Consider the following 9,988-nt stretch of genomic DNA (forward strand, 5'->3'; position numbering starts at 1 on the left):
GGCGAATACCACCATGAAACAGGACGGGTGAGCCTTTTAAAAGCAAGTTTTGTACTGCGTGCTGTTGCAGTTTCCTGGCGCCTTCTGACTGCCGTCAGCTTTCATTAGGCATTTTACACACTGCTATATCTGGGGCACAGTACTAACCCTTCTTTCCACATGAATCCCATTTTGTGGATGAGGAAACTGAGGGTCAGGGCGGCTAAGGGACCTGCCCCAGATCATACATCTAGTCGGTTGCGGAGCCAGATCTCCTGCCCCCCAAACCTGTGTTTGCATCACTCTCAGTGACAGTTTGCCCCTGAGTGGGCAGTAAGGCACTTCAACGTGGCCTTTGTTGATACAAAAATGCAGACACGGGCATTTGTCCATCTCATTGACGACCTTTGAACTTTTGACAAGTAACGTAATCTCTCTGGGCCGCAAGCTTTTCATCTGTAAAACGTGAGTAAGACAGCTTCTGTATCCTAAGGCTGTTCTGTCGACTCAGTGAGAGAGTACACCAAACGCCTAACATCATGCCTGGCATATTGTCAGCACTCAATAAATGACATTTATTAGTAATGGCAATATTTATTTATTACCTACTGTTTCCCAAGCCTTATGCTGTGTGTTTTAAAATAGTGTTTAAAATAAGATTCTGGGGTGCCTGGGTGACTCAGTCAGTTAAGTGTCCGACTTCGGCTCAGGTCATGATCTCACAGCTCATGAGTGCGAGCCCCGTGTCAGGCTCTGTGCTGACAGCTCAGACCCTGGAGCCTGTTTCAGATTCATCTCCCTCTCTCTCTGCCCCTCCCCTACTCGCTCTCTCTCTCTCTCTGAAAAATAAAATAAAAACATTAAAAAATAGAATAAATACAATAAGGTTCTGACATCATCTGTGGGAGATACATACATACATAAATACACACGATTGTAAATATACAGCAAACAGTCTGGAGTGACATAAACCAAAATAGTAACAGTAATTATAGGAGGTTTTCATTTCCGTCTGCATCTTTATATATTTCCCCAGTTTTTCTATAAAAACCATGAACGGATTACTTTTGTAATCAAAATAAAGTAAATCTTGGGAAATCCATTGAAAGTGCATTTCATTTTGGAATGAGAGGAACACTTTATTTCAAAGAAGCAATAAAAGTTTAAAACATGTTAAAAGGTGGACTAGCTTAACAGCCCCAGGAGGAAAGGAGTGGCTTTTCTTCCCAAAGCTGAGCAAACCCAGCTGGCTTCACCAGCAGTCTCTGGGACACCTGGTTCTAGAATGAGGACCTTAGGATTGGAAAAGGAAGCCTTTGCAGGGGCAACCGCCCATCTGGCAGCTCGAATCTCATTTTTAGTTGTCCTGAGGCCAAGCCCTGCTAGGGCTCCGAGCCCTCCAGTATCCCGTCATCCCTTCCCGGTGACGGTGACGGTGACGTATGCATCCTCCCCCAGGGGCGACCTCTCATACCCATGCAGGTACAGCAACAGCAAGTGGTCCCCGGCCTGGGAAGGCAGGTCCAGCTGCAAAGGGGGGACCACCTGGACGGCTAGAGAACAGGATCCAGGGACACAAGGGGTCGCAACTGGGAAGGGGAGCTAAGAGAAGAGGAAGTGGCAGAGCAGCATGGGGGTGGGGCGAGGGGTGCTTCCTTCCGCTTCCCGCTTCCCGAGGAATTTCCCATCCAATCCCCACCATGGTCTGGGGTTGGGGGGAGGGTAACTGGGAACTCTTGCAGATGAAGGAAGTTAAGAGCCCTGGTCAAGTCCCACAGCTAGTGTGAGGGGAAAGCTATCTTGCGCACACTTTATTTCAGGTGGCACCGGAGCTAATGTTTCAAGGGTGGTGAGGGCCGTGGCAAATTGGAGGGTTGAGCGAAAACAGGCCGGCTTTTCAGCTCCTGAGTGTCCCTGAAGGCAGCCCCACTACGACGGGCCAGGTCTTCTGACTATTTGGTAAACCGTCTCAGTTTCTGAATGTTGGAGTCATTTTAAAAGTGAAATAAAATGAAAGCATCTGAGGGTCAGCCAGAACACTCCTCCAGGCTGAGCGAGACCAACCAACTTGCACCCTGAGCCTCATGGGTCTCCTGGGTCAGAGTCAGCTGCCCAACCTACCCAGTGGCGCCATTTGTGTGGTGGTGGGGGAGGGAGGGTTCAGGCTCCCCTGGAGAAGAGGGGACACTTCCCAGTGGGCTGGGAAGGTAAGCCCAGAGAAATAAGAAAACTACCCAGGTCTTCAGATTACCGGTCCAAGAAGAACATGGGCTAGGATCAAATTGGCCAGGAGAGCAGGGAGCTGGATTTGGTATCTAGTTCTGACCACAGACCCTTTGATCTTGTAGGCGGAGTCAGTTGGCAGAGATTGCCTCAGTGATGACTTTACATTCACTTACACTATGCCAGATCCTGGGGATAAAGTCAGGAACAGAACAGAAAGAATCCTACTCCAGAGTCTCCAGCTGAGAGAGCGGAGGCCGAAGATAAACAGGTGCATGCTCCCTCAGTGGGGGGGAAGGCCCATGAAGAAAAGTCAAGCAGGCTAAGGAAGACATGGCACAACAAAGGACACACTGGTCACAAAGGCCTTTTTGATAAGGTGAGATATGGACGAAGACCCAACTTCATTGACGAGCCATGTGGATTTCCGAAGGAGAGCAGTTCGGGAACAGGAGGTGCAAAGGCCCTGAGGCATGGAGACACATGATGTAGGAGGAGCTTTGAGTCAGGATGCCAGAAGCACAAAGGAGAATACGAGGAGATGAGGTGAGAGGAGGTAAGCGGAGAGGTGCAGAAGGAGGAGTGGGCTCCCTCATGGGGGACCATGCTGGCTCTGGTCAGGACAGGTCCTTTCGATGAGACAGTAATGAGATCTGTTCTCACCCTCAAGGGGCTTCCAGCTTGACCCCATGACCACTGTATCCCACTCCCACCCACTTGTGGATTCTTGGTATCCTGAATTCTCCTCATACCCCCATGGGCTTCAGGGTTATCTGGCTGCAGGTGGGACACTTCAGGGAATCCACTCAGTACAGGCCACTCTCTGGATCTAGAGGGAGAAGCAGAGAGAAGGGAAAGCGTGTGCTGGCTGCCTACTGCAGGATCGATCATCAAGACTCCACGGTTCCATGCCCACCCCCACTTCACAGGCTGGCACGGGCGACAAGAATCATTCCCTTACCATTAGGACCCAGAAGTACCTTTGTGTTAGTGTCTTCATGCAATGGGAACAGACTGAGTGACTCCTGAGCACAGAGTCCTGCCTCGTACTTGCGTATCCACACATGAACGAGACGACCATCCCCACCACGGGGCCCACAGTCCTGAGGGGATACAGACGAGCAAACCCTCAATGCAAGCATAGCAGGTAAGTTCTGCGATGGGGGTGGAACAGAAGATGCGGGCAGCCATGTGCTGGCTAATGTTTAAGGACCAGCTTTCCAGAAAACTACGTGTGTTCATGACTTTTACTGCTATGAAGAATGTAGAGCACATAATTTATCAATAATAACAAAACATAGCGTACTCTACTATAAATTCCATACAACCAATGGATTTTCACAGAATACTTTTGTCGATTTTTGCTAACACTTGGGTCCAGCGCCAATCTATCAGTGGAATTTTTTTTTAATTTTTTACGGGTTTTTTTTTTTTTGAGAGACAGAGAGAGTCAGGGCGAGCAGGGGAGGGTCAGAGAGAGAGAGAGAGAGAGATACAGAATCTGAGGCAGGCTCCAGGCTTTGAGCTAGCTGTCAGCACAGAGCCCGACGCGGGGCTCGAACCCACAAACCATGAGATCATGACCTGAGCTGAAGCCTGCCGCTTAACCGACTGAGCCACCCAGGAGCTCCTATTTGTGGAATTGGTGAACAGGTGTGGTTTCGACAGAATATTTGCTGATATTCTTGTTTATGTTAATAAGACAAAACTGATATAAAAAGATATGTTAGGGTTTCACTTATTTGTCAGTGACAGGAGCAACTTCTTTGCTCAACTGGATATCAGTTTTTAAATAGCAAATGGTGGGGCGCTTGGGTGGCTCAGTCGGTTAAGTGTCCAACCGTGGCTCAAGTCATGATCTTGCAGTTTGTGAATTCAAGCCCTGCATTGGGCTCTGTGCTGACAGCTCAGAGCCTGGAGCCTGCTTCAGATTCTGTGTCTCCCTGTCTCTCTGCCCTTCCACCACTTGTATCCTTTCTCTCTTTCAAAAATAAATAAACACTTAATAAATAAATAAATAAATAAATAAATAAATACCAAATGAATATTTCCTTGATTTTTTGTGCAATTCACAATACAATGGCTGCACACACACATTCAAGTTTAATCTGCACTTTCTCCATCACTTCCTTAAGTTTAGATGATCAACAATCCCCAATTTAAAATATTTGCTGGTTTTCATGGTGTAAATATACACATAAAGGCTGATTTCAAGCTGTCAGTGTGCTCCGGTCTGAACATTTGTGTCCCCTCCCAAAATTCATATGTTAAAATCCTAAGCCCCACAGTGACTTTATTAGGACATGGGGCCTTTGGGACATGGCTAGGTCATGAAGGTGGAGCCCTCAAGAATAGGATTAGTGCCCTCCTTTGCCCCCTCTATCATGTGGGGACATAGGGCAAAGAAGGCACTGGCTCTAACCCAGGAAGGGGGCCCTCACCAGAAAACAACCAGCTTGGTGCCTTGATCTTGGACTTCCAACCTCCAGATCTGTGAGAAATATATTTCCATTATTTATAAACTACCCAGTTTCATGTATTTTCTTATAGCAGCCCACACAGACTAAGACACAGCGTAATATACTAAACAAAGATTCGAGAAGAGGTGCATAGTTGCCTACAAAATATCTGGTATTTTCACCATGGATGCAAGGGATGTAACTTCAAGAGCCTAGGTGATAGCAAAATGTGCTGAAGTAATTAAGAATTTTTAGTATTTATTACCATACATGAATGTTTAATAATGGGCGAGTTTAACAACCCAGCTCACAAAATTCCTGAAAAGGGAACAATGGTTCAAGCTGTAGGCAGTCAGGCCAGCCCCAGAAAAAAGGGGCGGGCCCTAACAAGGCCAGGCGGGCCCCAGTGAAGGAAATCTAGAAGGAGGTGGGGAAGATGGTATCTCAGCAGCTGAGCAGGGAGAGTGTTATTTACAGAGAGTAATTCCTTTTTCAAGGAAATGATTTGGCCTTGAACTGGAGCAAAAAGCCCCATGTCCAAGTCCAGGACATGCTGGGGCCCTGAGGCTTTCGAGGAAGGGAGAGCGGGCGCCTGGGTGGCTCAGTGGGTTAAGCATTCAGCTCTTCATTTTGGCTCAGGTTGTGATCTCACGGTGGTTCACTTCACTGTGCGCTGGCAGTAGGGAGCCTGCTTGGGATTGTCTTGCTCTCCCTTTCTCTCTACCCACCCCCTGCTCACACTATCTCTGTCTCTCTGAAAGTAAATAAGTAAAGTTTAAAAAATATATAAAGGAAGGGGGAGTACTGTTCATGATGGAGGGCAGGGCTGGGAGCCCCCAGGGGATCCAGGTGGAGAGGGAGGCAAAGGGCAAGGAAGGGGGAGCTGCGTTGAGTGCTGGGTGCTATACAAGGGGACCCCACCCTAGCACCATCCCCTTCCTCAAACCTGAGGAAAAGCCACACCATGAGGAGGAAAAACATTTGAAGAGTTTAATCTCTTGTGGAAAATGCAGTGAAGAGGCTGAAATTTGTGTCAGGGGTAATGCACACACGGGCCCAGAAGTGGGAATTTTGAGAACTGAAAACGGTTCCTCCCCCCCCCCCCCCCGAGCCCGAGGCGTGAGTTGGGAAGGGGGAGAAAGAACCCCCAGAAGTCAAGATCACGGTCTTGGATCCTGCCTCGTGCAACTCAACACTGCAAGTATTTTATTCCCACCCACAGTTCCCAGCCTCTTCGCTTCCCTTCTGCGGTCACTCCAGGCATGGACACCCAACAGGTGACCCAGACCTTGCAGAGGCCCTCGCCAGAGTCAGGCTAATGCCCTTGCTGGGCAGGCCTTGATCTCCTTCCCCAGACCCCAGAGGAGGCAGAGTGACAGGACTCAGGCCAAGTTCCTCCGAAGGGACCACTAACATCTGCCCCTTTGCTAACAATGACCTCTAATGGGTCCCAGGGGCCCCAGAGCCAGGACAGCAAGGATCTTCCCCCCAAATGAGAATGTCCTCTTCTTGGTCTCTCGAAATTCACCCCGCGGTGACACAGCTGCTCCGGGCAGTGACTAACCCGGGTTTGAGGTGAGTCTTTCCACGATGGGGCAATGAAGGCTTGGAAAAAGCCCCCTTCTGCGGGAGGGTTTTTTTCTATCTGCAGTTGGCTCATCCTGAAGTCATAGAATTTTCGCCTTCCTCTTCCCCATTTTCTAAAGTCCATACATACCCTGTTCCTGTGGGAAAAGAAGAGGGGCCTCTGCAAGCTCCAGAATCCAGCTCTTTGCCCCTGAGCACCTGTTCATCTCCTCCCTCCAGGGGCTAGAGCCACAAGGCCTGTGGCCACTACATGTTCCGTCTCCCAGGAGCCCACAGTCTGGTGGGCAGGGGGGACAGACAAACTGATGGTTGCAGTGCACTGTGACATGCGACCTAACAGAGATCAGCCCGGAGCCCTCAGGGTGGCCTGGAGACTGGGGTGGATTGGGAAAGGCTGCCCAGAGAAGCACAGATAGGACAGATGGAACAGATGGAACAGCATATGCAAAGACATGAGAAAAGAAGGCACACTGGGGCTCTTATGAGTGGATTTTGGCATGGTGGACTAGATTCTGGTTTACATTTCTACACCCTGATGGACTCAGGCCTGGCTATGGGCCTTACCTCACCAATGAAATTTGAGCAGAAGTGACACCCATTCATTTCCAGATGGAAATACATGACTCATGAGCCAGTGTCCTCTTTCTCCTACCCCTCCAATCCTGGAAACACAGGTCAACACAGAGCTTCTACCAGCCTGGGTCCCTGAGTGACTGTAACGAACAGAGCCCCCTACTGGCCTGAATGGCCACGTGGTAGAGCAAGAAACGAACTCAATGGCTCCTTTGTTACTGCATCATAACCTAGCCTGTTCCTAGCTGATACCATTAGCCTGGCTCCAGAGGGCTTATATTGGGGGGTGTCAGGAGATGAGCCTACACATGTATGAGGTTAGCTAGATGCCCCGTTATTCTTCCTCCAGATCCCAGACAGCAGCACAGGCTGTATGTAAGTGGATTCGAATCCTAGCTTTATCATTTACGAGTTTGGAGAGTTTGGGAAGTGTAGTTAAATCCTTTGAGCCTAAATTTATCCACCTATAAATTGAGAATAATGAAAAAAAGCTTACCTACCTCCCAGGGCTGCTGTGTTTCTTGGGTAAGTCAGTGCTTGATCTTCCCTCTCCCCAGTTATGACACTTACATGGCGTGTTCCCAATCATGAGGGTCCTTATTTCAAATGCAGATTCCTCACCCCCACCCTAGACCTACCAAATCTGACTCTCTGCAGGCAAGGGCCAGAAATCTGTGCTTTCAGAAAGCGCTCCAGGGAGGTTTCTGCATGTTCGAGTTAGGAACCACTGCCCTTCAAGTATTGAGAGACACTCAAGACCTCTGCCCTGAGGATCGTTGCTTGGAGGCTGGCTTGGTCTGAGGCCAAGAATCTTCAGCCTGCCACCGACCAGGTGGCCACGGTGCTTCGTACAAAAGCCAGAGGTATAAAGGCTCTGTATTACTTAGAGATCAGGTAACCTTCCTCGGAGCCAGCTCAGTTTGTCCAACTCCAGCATGAAGCAGGCCTCTGCAGCAGGCCTCTGCAGCATGCCCAGATCTGTGCTGTGTTTCTTATGAGGCGTTCTTCTCCAAGGGAGAGCCTTCAGCAATGCACCCCTCCCTAGCCTGGCCCAGGGAGGCTGACCTCTGGGGGATGTGGTACCTGCCCCTTCTCCTTCCGGACAAGGCTGGTTCTTAGGAGAATCATGTAAGATTGAGGCCAGGAAGAAGTCTGCAACACGAGACCCTGGTAAAGTTGCTTCTGGGTGTACAGAGCTGCCCAAAGACTGCGGAGATGCTTTTTTTTCTTTTTTAAACAAATTTTTTAAATGTTTATTTATTTTTGAGAGAGCAAGAAAGAGACAGAGCATTAGCAGGGGAGGAGCAGAGAAAGAGGGAGACACAGAATCCGAAGCAAGCTCTAGGCTCTGAGCTGTTAGCACAGGATCTGATGTGGGGCTCGAACCCATAGACCTCAGGTCATGACCTGAGCCAAAGTTGGACGCTTAACCGACTGAACCACCCAGCACCCCTGCAGAGAGATGCTTTGAGCTACCTGTAGCAGTGGCCAGACCAGGCTCAGCTTCCCTCTTTGCCAGCAGCTTCCGCCCAACACATGCCACTGTCATATGGCTGTCTTCCTCAACATTGTTCCAAATTACACATAGGCTCAAGAACACGCCATGGCTCCCTATGGCTTCCCACCCATGGAATCAGGTGTTAACTTCTTGCTCTGCTTTCAAACCCTTCCAAGGGGTCTGGGCCCGTGGTCATATTGCATCATGCCTTTCCAGTCCTTTCCCCCACTATGTTCCCAACCCGCTAAGTTCTCTCTGCCCTCCCTTGGCACTGCAACCCACCCAGGAGGGGAGTTCAGACCCATCGCCTGTAGCAGGTGCTGCCGGTGCCCCCCCCCCAACCCTCTCTCCTAGGCTGGTGCATCCACTCCCTGCCACGAGGTACAGGAGGCTGCCCTCTGGCACCAAGGAAGGTCACACCTGGAGTGCTCTCCACACCTCAGAGCTGCCTGTGGGACCAGGCCGAGGTTATACTTCAGCTAAACCGCATCTTTGTGTGGTCTCTTCCCTCCTCCCATCCCGTTTTTCTCACTTCCTCACAGACTGCTTCTCCAGACAGCACCCCCTCATAAATCACCTGCACAAGAATTTATGTCTTGGGCTTTGCTTCCAGGAAGCCTGAGCTATGACTCCCCTGTCATTTGGGAAGTTACCTTGAGGCAATGGTGGCTTCTAACGACATGCCCAGGCAGCCTATGCCAGAGGTCACAGAACAGAAAGGCTCACAGCCCAAATTAAGCCATTTATTTATTTTAGTTTTACTTTTTCTTTGGAAAGAGAGAGAGCAGGGGAGGGGCAGAGAGAGAATCTTAAGCAGGCTCCACACTCAGTGTGGAGCCCAACACCGGGCTCGATCCCACGACCCTGAGACCATGACCCGAGTAGAAATCAAGAGTCAGATGCTCGGGGGCGGGGGCGGGGGGGAGGAGGAAAAAAAAAAAAAAGAAGAGTCAGATGCTCAACTGGCTGAGCCACCTGGGCACCCTGAATCACACCATTTATTGAATCAAGTTAAAACACACAGTGAGAAGGAGGCAGGTAAAGAGGCAGGACAGGTGAACACATGTGGGATAAGTGGAAGAAGGCGAAAGGATCACCCTCCGTAAGGCTTGGGTTATACAGCATTCAGGTATCTCGTCCTCTCAGCCACAGCAGAGACTTCTCTCCTGCTGGTGTGGCCACAGACGTCAGACCTGAGGGCAGGCCAAGGGCAAGAGCTGGAAGTGATGCCCGAAGTAAGCACACAAACTGCCTCTCCTGGGGAAGACTCAAGGTCAAGTACACCTGTTCACACTGCAGCACCCCAATGCATCCGCTGAGCAGTTGTGGGTTTTGTCTATGTTTTTTTAGAGTGTCACCAGGGAGTGGCCAACATAGGAGTGACATTGCTTCAATCTGGAGAAGACGTGATCGGTGCCTCATAAATCCTTATGGTTTACTTGGTCTTCTCATTCCTTTTCTGTAAGTAACATTCTCATTTGATCTATATTCCACCCATATATGTTCTATTTATTCTATCCATGTCTAAAAAATCTCATAAGCTACTTGCTTCTATACTTAATTCCTCTCATTTTCTATAGCAAAATTGAATATTCATAAATAACACGGCAGACACAAGACGGTTCCCTTTTCCAGAATTACCATCTCCTACCAAGTGGTCTAAAGAACT

This window comes from Suricata suricatta, chromosome 9, assembly GCF_006229205.1.
Source record: "Suricata suricatta isolate VVHF042 chromosome 9, meerkat_22Aug2017_6uvM2_HiC, whole genome shotgun sequence".
In the NCBI taxonomy this organism is placed as follows: domain Eukaryota; kingdom Metazoa; phylum Chordata; class Mammalia; order Carnivora; family Herpestidae; genus Suricata; species Suricata suricatta.